The sequence below is a fragment of the Fulmarus glacialis genome, unplaced genomic scaffold, assembly GCF_000690835.1.
Source record: "Fulmarus glacialis isolate BGI_N327 unplaced genomic scaffold, ASM69083v1 scaffold18058, whole genome shotgun sequence".
Lineage (NCBI taxonomy): Eukaryota > Metazoa > Chordata > Aves > Procellariiformes > Procellariidae > Fulmarus > Fulmarus glacialis.
The window spans coordinates 22136-31100 of NW_009226531.1; the positions used below are offsets into that span (position 1 = coordinate 22136).

At 37.6% G+C, this 8965-nt stretch overlaps 1 long non-coding RNA gene across 1 annotated transcript; it reads left to right on the forward strand.

The window, feature by feature from the left end:
* The first annotated feature begins 518 nt into the window (after nt 1–518).
* LOC104080445 lies at nt 519–8197 on the forward strand. The gene is made up of 4 exons (XR_683561.1): nt 519–712; nt 2407–2508; nt 7650–7752; nt 7871–8197. It is a non-coding gene; the product is annotated as an uncharacterized LOC104080445 (long non-coding RNA).
* The last annotated feature ends 768 nt before the right edge of the window (nt 8198–8965 follow it).

Below are 8965 nucleotides of genomic sequence, written 5' to 3' on the forward strand. Positions count from 1 at the left end.
GGTATCTTTTTAGCTTGTTTTAAGTTTTAACAAGCACATGTGTTTTACTATACATGGCTTTTGTTGCTTTTGGATAGTGATTTGTTTTCTTTATAAAATGTTTCTGCTTTATTTACTTCCAGCTTTGATCATTTAACTGATAAATACTTGCTGCCTATATTCACACCTGTTCATCTTTTATTATCCTGGCTTATATATAAATGCTTCTATTGAAATAAATCAGTCTTGTAATTTGAAAAATACAAAACTTTGGTTTAAGTTACTTCTTACAGGTAATAGCTGTTTGACGGTTGAATACAAAACAACTGCTTGGCAGAATTTTAGTTTGATTCTCTGCCAATCAACAATAAAGTACAACCTAATTCCTTTAAACGCCTGAGCTATAAACTGTCAGTCATGACCTAGCATGCATATAGTAATAACAGGCTGACAAGGCTAATAAAGCCTATACATTATTATGGCCATGCAATGCATGTAATAACAGGTCAATAATGTATTTTGTCGCTCATTCCTATTGTGCAGCCCACACATCATCTTCTTGTCACAGAGTGTATTACCGGGAGGGAGCCATCTCTGTGGAACACGTCTGTGCCATGAAATTGCTCATGCTTGGTTTGGACTGGCCATTGGTGCTCGTGATTGGACTGAAGAGTGGATAAGTGAAGGGTTTGCCACTTTTTTAGAAGATATATTTTGGGCTAGGGCACAACAGGTAAGGTAATACATCACTTCTCAATTGAATTATGTGGAAATCAAAATTAAATCCTGTGTTACGAAGATAAGTCTCTTAAAATAATACTGGAATTTGCAGGGTAACTTGATTTTAAAAAAAAATTAAAAAATCCTTCCTGATCCACAATGAAAACTAGTCTTTACAGAGGTAGAGGTCAGTGCAGCTATCAAACAGTTTCTCTGCATTCTTTCCACTTGTGTTCCTGAAACTGGAATAATCGGCAGTCTTACTGAATATTGTAATATTCCAGGTACCTAATGAAAGTGGTCTGGTTTTGTCCAGTGGACAGCCAAGAAGCGTACCTCAAAACAAAATGGAAGCTGATGAAATAGGGCAGCAGCACTTACACTTCTTTTCTCTTATACTGCCCAGCAAGAGTTACCCTCGTGTTAGAGGCTTAGAAATCATTGTCTGCCTTAAAGTGAAAAAGCTCATAAATTGTGTGTCAGCTAGTAAAGTGGTTTTCTGATCCAGTACTCATTTCTGTTGTACCTCTGCTACTTCAAGCATTTCATGTGTTAGTAGTTTCTTCTGTGCTTCTGTCAGGCCCTGATTCTACCCCTTAAGTCTGCAGAGCTCCATCTGTGGAAGAGCAGGTGGGGCTGGGAACTGACATCGTACACTGTTTGAGCCTCCATTTTAAGTATCAGACATATTTATAGCACCGAATAAAACAGAATTCCTTGTCACTTACCATGTGTCTGGAACAAAAAAGAGAGGAAGGCTGTACAAATACTTTGTTTTTCCCTTCTGGTCCTAAAACTCATTTCTGCCCTTACATTGAGCATCACTCCTCTGCTGTGAGCTGTTGACATTAATTCTACACTTTTGTGAGTCGCTTGAAAGCATTTTCGTTGTAGTAGACACCCTTCCATGTAGCTGAATGGAAAGGAGTAAGGAACAAAACAGGGTGATTAGTGCCCCTTGTTAATTTATAAGGTCAGAAAATGTATTATTGCTTTTTTTTTCTTTTTAGAATTTATGAATAGTTTTGGTGCAATCATACAATTGTAAGATTGTAAGTATATTCCATAGTTCTGACAATAATTTCATGTGACTGAAATATTGGTGTAATGCAGGATAATATTAGCTGCTTTTGGTTTCTCCCATCTCCCATCTTTTCTTATAATAAAGAAGCATAAATGAGTTGTTATTTGTAAGCTGACAACCTGGCATTTATTTCATATGCATGCATCTCTGTTAATATTATGTAAGTGGGGGAAAATACAACAGGGGGCTTTCATGAGTGTGTCAGAAGTAGCAGGAAAGAGGAGTGAAGTCAGGACACAAAGCAGCTCTTTGCTTTCAAGGCTGCGAAGAGTAAAGATGCAACCAAAACCGGTATGCCAGGTATCTGTACTGTACATTCAGTTCACTTGTTGCCAGTCACTAAAGGGAAAACAACATGCCCATGTCTCTCCTCAGGCAGAAATATTTAACCGACTATTGATTTGCTGCGCACAGCGAGGCTTCTGTTTTCCTTAGGGCTGATATTAACTCTTATAGCAGCAACTGTTATTTTTTGGTTTGTTTGTTTTTATCATGGACAGCGGTACTGTTTTCTGCATCTTCTGCATGTTAAAGGGAAACAAAACAAGTTTCTCTTTCTGAAAATTATTATTGTCTGTTGGGAAACAGCAATCAGTGATATGTGTTTTTTGTACACTAAGCAGCTGTCACATGATGAAGTAAAAGGGCAGCAGGAATTCTTTACTTCGCTGGCGACGACTCAGAGATGAGGTGCAGAACTCTGAAGAAGAGCTGCAAATTTTAAGGTAATTTTCTCCTTTCATTTTCTCCCTTCAGAGGATATGCATCCAAATCATCTGATTAAATCCACTGCATTTCCTTATTTCCTTCTGAAGAAAAAAGAAAAGTCAAATTAAATTGACTAGGTTATTAACCTTCTGTATAATGCAATTGCTTTTCTCTTTGTTATAGAAAGCTTTCAAAAACCATGGGATTTAGTTTGATATAAAATGTCTCTAAGCAGTTTACAAGAGCCTCTATTCAGGGGGAAAAAAAGGCCATTTCCTGAACAAAGTTCACTGTTTGAAGCCGTAACAGATTCACTTTCTGTAGCTGAAGACAAGCACATACAAGAGTATGGTATCTTAACTGCCAAGCTGGATGAAGCTTTAAAAAACAAAGGAAAAAGCAGAATGAACTATATAAATCTACTCGCTCTTTAGAAATGACTAATAATGCTATTTAAACAAGATTTTGGTCTTTCGGTACCAGATGCTGAGCTCAAGGCTGCTTCTTACATAGCTAAAGACATTAGATCAAAAAAAGATTCTTGCTTTGCTAATGATTAATAATCTGGGCTGTTCTGATTGGTGTCTTGGGAATTTGGCATAGGCTTTTATCTAGAGCGGCTGCCTAACATCTCCACTGCTTGTCTCCCCACAGTCTTTGACCAAGAAAAACAAGTTTACTAATCCTAACTCAAATTAGCCCTACACTGACCAAATCACGGAAGTACAGGGACAGATTTCAAGAGATTATGTAGACCGTTCTCCTACCCTGAAATACAGGCAGTATACACAGACCATCTTAAGCAGGTTTTTGCTAACATGTTCGTAGAAACCTCCAATAAAAAAGTTTCTTTTTATACCTAGCTAAGCTGTTTAGTGTTAACAGTTAAAAATTGCGTTCTAATGCATGGTTCAAATATTGTTTATTTCAAACAATGTAGATGTCTTCTTTTCTTTCACCAAGTGGAAGTGAAGAACAAACTGATTGCCATCTTCTATATAATCAACTTTTAAATGTTTTTGGAAGACTGTTGCCATTTCATTCGTTTTGAGGTCTTCCCTTCTTTTTGTGCTTTCCCAGTAGGACCTAAAAGTCTTATATTTCGGCACTGTTCACCAACATAGAAATTCCTCTCTATGGCCTCATATCACCTGAAAACGTGTCACCAACTTTGCATAACTATAGTCTTTCATTGTTCTGTTTTACTTCATGTTTATTGACAAATTTTGTATCCTACGTGTAAGCAGAGTCAGTGAAGTTACCATTTGCAAGTGTGCAATTTGATGATAGGTATAAATACAAAAGCAAGCCTTATCACTAGCTGTCATACAGCTGCTACCAACACAACTACTGATTGACAGATGCTGGGGTTTTTGTTTGTTTGTTTTAAAATAAATTATTTTTAGGAACACTGATTCTTGTGATATGAGGCTTATATGGATGTATGGTTCCATTTTCAACATTATGGAATCACATTTGCCATCTTTTGCGTTAATTATGTAGTTGTTACTTTTAATAAAATGTGTATGTGGTGTACATTTTTAAAATAATTTGTTGAAACTCAGGAAGGATTGGTTTGTCTTGAAATTGAAACTTAAGTTTTTTATTGACTTCCACAATTAGTAGACATAAGTTTCTGTCATAAGCATGCTGCTTACCTTTTGCATAGTGGTATTTTCAATGCTAATACAAAAGAATGACAAATCGTTTCTTGTTTGAAAAATATGCCTCTAATATACACTTCAAGAGGGGAACATGATGCCAGCTTGGGATTCTGGCAATCTCTTCCTTTCTGATGTCTCTAGTTTCCTGTGGTTGCATTTAAGGGCTTTCCATTGGTTTCAGTCAGATACAAATATTCTCTACTATTTTTGTGGCATGGACTCTGTTCTCTCTTTGCATGTTTGCTGTTTTTTTTTTTCTCTTCTTCTTCCTTCTGAAAGTATCTCCATGTGCTTTCCAGAGTTGGTATGTAAGAGAGAAAATGTCAGTCTTGGCATTGCACTGGGTTTTGAGTCTGTACTGAGGCTTGTGCTGGTTCAGGCTTGTGTTTTTATACAAGGATATTAAAATTAAATGATAACTTTTTTACTTCTTGCCAATTATGTCAGGAAGAAAAAATCAGCCAACCCACTCTTCCTAAACATAAGCTTATTCTTCAATTACTTTTTTGTTCCCTGCTGGACGATCATACTATTTTCTGTGCTTTCTTCTGACAGCAGAAAAACCCTGCCCAAAACTTGTCAGCTGATCCTAATAACTTCTGACCCAGCAAATGAACACCTGTTCAGACTAGGTGAAGCCACTCAGCAAACTGTTCATCAGCATGATGTTTCTTCTTATTATGGGTATTTGACATTATGTTATAGTAGCATCTCATAAGTTACCTGTGAAAAAAGAAGTCAGGTATGGAAGAAATGGGTGTCTTTTCAGCAGGCAGCAGCTCTGAAAGGCAGCACCAGCAAATCTTAGTATTAAAGAAGGAATTTGTGGCACTGTAGTGCTCATACAGGATATGACTTCAGACAGAATTCTGTGTATTTCCTCACAGAGTTTGAAGCAAACCTGCAGGGCTAAAAGCACCTGTGAAATATGTCCTGGCAGTCATTCTGCTGGCAAGCATCAATACCAGCACTCTCATCCAGTCTCTCATGTTACGAAAGCAAAGATGACTAGAGAAATCCATTTCATTCTGTGGAATAAAGCTGGTGTTGAGATTGTTTCATGTTCTGGCCCTTATGACTGAACTTCAGCTTGTGATTCTTCATTAAGACAAACTAGTGTTAATATCTAATTACAAATTTGCCTCTGAGTTCCACTTGAGTCAAGTCCATTTCCCTCCTGAAGCAATGCTCTCTGACTGCTCTGCAGGTGTTTAAAGAGTTTTATTCTATCACACTGATAGGAAATGTGCCTTTCAGATGGTCTCTCGTGATCTCTGCCTAGGTTTTCATGACTACCTAGTGCATCAGAGCATTTGATTACCAAGGGCTCCCTGGAGAATTGTACTTTTACTTTGTACAATGTACTACTTTGCGCGGCAAACAAAAAGCAGCATCTTTTGCTTCCTTCAGAAATTTGCCAGTATCTAGAATGTGCCAGGTAGCAGCTTGAATACCTTGAATCAGCTTGCCTTTAGCATTATGCGTAGCTTCATCAGCTAGGTTAGATGCTAGGTTTTGTAGGTCAGTGTAACAAACTTTCAGTCTCTGTACCTTCAATGTATTGTAAATATACTAAGCATTGCTTTAAAATAGTGTGCAGAAGTACTGACAGCAGAGAACAGGGTAACTTTCTGAATATTTACACTCTTCTGCAGACATTATCAGGGGTATATATACATCCTTTGCAAAAGGAAATTCTTCAGTACCATCATCCAGATGGGATAGTGCTTTCTAGTCACTTGCTAGGCAAGTGACTACACAGGCACAAAGTTGGAGGAGGAAGGAAGGAAGGATGGTTGCCTAATTTAGAATAATTGTAATTATGGGAGGTAGTTCAGTTTAGTGTGGATCCTGTAGCCTGTGCTCAAACTCCATTTTTCAAAGTCTATAGACTGGGCTATTTATTATGAGACAAATGAAGCAGTTTGGGCATTTTATATATGCAGGGAACAATGAAAAGTCATGTATGGAATGCTAGCAGGCCTTCCTTCCAAGAGACTGATCTAGAATAGAAATAGGTGGACGTCTGCTCTTCTACAGTAGGTCTGCAATGGTTACATTGTCTTAAAGAACTGGAGTTACCATAGGATAAGAAATCAGTTATTGATCTCCTCCTTTCAATGTTGAAGGAAGATCTTCCTTGAAAGAAAACATGAACTAAAGGACTGTGTTAGGAACAGTGTAAAATTGAATCTGCATTTTGTTTTTCTATTTTATTTTAAACAGTTGTATTTTATCAAGATTTTACTGTGTGAAGTGGATTTTATGTGCAGAGGTCCTAAATATAGTGCCTAAAGGGTGAAAAAACCAACTTAGCACTCTGGACAAAACTCTAATAAGAAACCATTACACAGATACAAAGAAAGAAGAATGTTTTCCACATAGATATGAAAGAAATTTGATCACAGGGATTAGCTCATGAGAAGCATGTGAGTGATGTGGTTTGAAGACTCCTGCACTACTGTGGCCTGTGTTGCCCCTATTCTGTAGAAGTGGGGGGAAAGATGTTTGGTTTCCAAGACTGGCCATTTCAAAATCCCCACTTGGAATTGGAGAGGTTGTTTCAGTCACAGGGTTAGGCTCCTAAGACAGACATCTGTTCTCAGACCACTGTTAGGTGGGATGTTTTCTGGGTGGAAGAAAAAAAGCTAGAGGGCTTTTTAGTACTCTGCCTGTGAAGGCACTGCTTACAAATGAAGAAAAAAATGTTTGCATAGCTTGTCTTTAGTTTCACTCTCTGTTCATAAAAGCCTAGAAGTCCTGCAAACTTTATTGCTGTAGATTTCTGGCATACCAAATGCTGTAGTACACTTCAAAATCAGGCAGTAAAGAAGTAGGTTTGTTCAAGACATTATTGTCTGTAAACCCCAAACCTCTACGTGTGTGAAAGGCTTACTCTTTCAAAACTTCAACTACTTTTCTTCCAACCCCAAACAGCAAAAATGAAAACTAGAACATTTTTTCTTCTGCCATGTATTGTATGCAGAGGAAAGAGGTTATTCTTGCAAGTATAGTCATGTAAGCTGTTAAGCCAATGTTCAGGTATAAGAAGAGAAATCTCTAGTTGCACGTAATGACTTCAATACCCTTCCCTTCTCTTCTCTTCCATTTCTTTCCCTTCCCTTCTCTTCCCTTCCCTTTTGCTTAAAATGTCTTTTTTTGTTTGTTTCTCTTTGTTCATAATGTGTCTGTACACTGTAGAATGGCTTGCAAGGTGATGTCATGCTGGCAGTGAAAAGAGTACACCAACTTAGTGATGGATTTAATTTGTACCCCAGCTGTCTGGTCAGCTACGTACAAAATTGCATTAAAAGTATGAAATGTGTTTGTTTGTTTGCCTAAGCCAAGTTATTTACTTAGGGTAAAGAAAAAGACTGAACTAGTCACAGGTGTCTAAAGTTACTATACATGATGCTTTCAACTATGAGAACGTGTAATGTATGAGTTATTTCTTTACTTGCTTATCGAAGACTTAATTAGTGTTACCATTTTAGGCCCAACAAGGAAAGCACAGGAGAATTGAGTGAGTCTGGAGCATCTGTTGTCAAACATGGTCTTAAAGCAGAAAAAATCTTCATGCAGGTTCACTATTTGAAGGTGAGTGTTGTCAGCTGATTTTTATTGAAATTGCTTTACTAATATGATAAAGACTTTTTTCTTCTAGACATCAGTGAATTCATAGCATCCTATTTGTTTCTGGCTTAATTTCTTGCAGGGTTATTTCCTTTTGCGGTCTCTGGCAAAGACAATAGGAGAGGCTTCATACTTTGCATCTTTACGAAAATTTGTCCATAAGTTCCATGGGCAGCTTGTCCTTTCTCAGGTACTGTGCTTGGGGTTGTTCCTCACTTTCTGAAAAAAACAAATTACCTAAATTTTTGGTTTGACTATCTAAATCACTACTTCTGGTTGTGGTGAAAACAGAGAGGCGCTTGTAACTTGGCAATATTGGTGAAATTCCTACCTGCTAGAGGGCAGAACATTTTTTTCAGGGTGATATATAAATTGGACACCCTGCTAGTATCTGATAATGTAAACAATAGGTGATTTTTTTTTTAAACTTGATGCTTTGAAAGGTCAATGTTCATAGGTGCTGATGTTCTCAAAGACAGGGTCATTTACCGTACTGGAATTGTCTCCTGTAGTCTTTTAGCTCATGGGATTTGGTTGAGATCGGTCAGTCTTTTCCTTGATACCTCTCTGTTTCTGATAGAGAAGAAACACAGAGTAGGAATGTAACTGAAAACTTCTACAAATTTTAACAGTGCATGCACGTTATATTTCTGACTTTATTTCCTTCCCCTCTACATGCTGCTTCATTCAATGCTTATAATTTCACAGTCTTTCTTATGAGGACGGTCTCTTTCTCACCAAGTCAGACAGTGATGTCCCCATCACTCTGTGACATTGCACCCACCTGTATTTCACTCTCGTTACAGCCACTGTATAGGTTTCCTCATCATGGTCCATACTCACATGCTTTCTAAAATGTTCTGTTACTGAAGTATTAATCTAAAAGGGATGTTTAAGATGTGCTGCTTCTTTCTTTCAGTAGATTGACAGTGATACCATGCAGTGGCAGCCCACTCTTAAGAGCAGTTGTTCTCATAGAACAGGATTTCTTCCTGGATTGGTGAAGACTTGGTTGTAAAAAATAACATTGAATTAGGAATCGGAATCTGCCCTGCCTAAGTCTAGCTGCCTAAATTAATCACTTGAACTACAGACTTAGCTTGTTCTCTTGCTGACATAAATGGTGTATAATTATTCCATGCAAAGCAGAACAGCTTCAAAAGCAAAGATTGAGCAA